We start from the raw sequence: 1,044 nt of genomic DNA on the forward strand, positions 1-1,044 counted from the left end.
TCCAAACAACCATCTAAAAACCTAAGCCTCCAAAGTAGCAAATCAGATATTATTGTTTTCAACTAAGCAGCAAAAATAAACAGACTGGAGGTATGGTTCAAGTGTTACAGTTTCAGCCTTGCATGGAAAAAGTTAAGGAAATTTAAGCCCCAGTATTGGCACATATGCACACAAAAGCATGTAGATACATACATACACAGGGTCCTATACTCAATTCCCCGGGATGAAAAAAGATTAAATATTAAATTAAATTACAAGGACAAAAATGAGTAATTTAAACAGTTTAAAAAAAAAAAAAACAAAAACATGATAGCCATGTGCTGGTGGCTCATGCATTTAACCCTAGCTACTCAGGAGGCTGAGATCTGAGGATCGTGGATCAAAGCCAGTCCAGACAGGAAAAGTCCATGAGACTCTTATCTTCAATAATCCACTCAAAAACCTTGAAGTGGTGCTGTAGCTAGAGTTGTATAGTGCTAGTCTTGAGCTGGAGACCATAGGTACTGAGCCCAGGCCCAGAGTTCAAGCCCATGACCAACAAAGAACAAACAAACAAATAGAAAATTAAAAAAAAAACTGCCATAGCTGAATTGTGACTTAGGTGTTAGAATACTTTCTTCCCATAAACGAGGTATGAGTTCAATCCCCAGTGTTGTGCATACCAAAACAACCCAATAAAAGCACACCAATAACAATTTAACAAAAAATATATCATACTTTGTAAAGAAAATTAAAACTTACAAAAATAATTGAAGTAGAGCTAACATGTGACTCATATCCTATTAAACACCAAAAAAAAAAAAAAGGCGTAACTTGAGCTGAGGCTTAATAGCCTGCTAGCTTCAAAATAAAAAGAAAATACCAAAAACAAAACAACCCTCAGAGAGAGTCCACAGGCCCTGAATTCAAGCCTCTCCCAACTCCCAAAAGAAAAAAACCCTCAGGAGTTGAGTTTTTGTTCCTGCAAGCTTTGAGCAAAAAACAAAATCTAAAAATCTCATGGGCAGTGAAGTAGTGTGGCATAAATTGTAGAGCCTGCTAGTT

Source organism: Dipodomys spectabilis, unplaced genomic scaffold (assembly GCF_019054845.1).
Source record: "Dipodomys spectabilis isolate Male_0828 unplaced genomic scaffold, ASM1905484v1 ptg000565l, whole genome shotgun sequence".
Taxonomy (NCBI): domain Eukaryota; kingdom Metazoa; phylum Chordata; class Mammalia; order Rodentia; family Heteromyidae; genus Dipodomys; species Dipodomys spectabilis.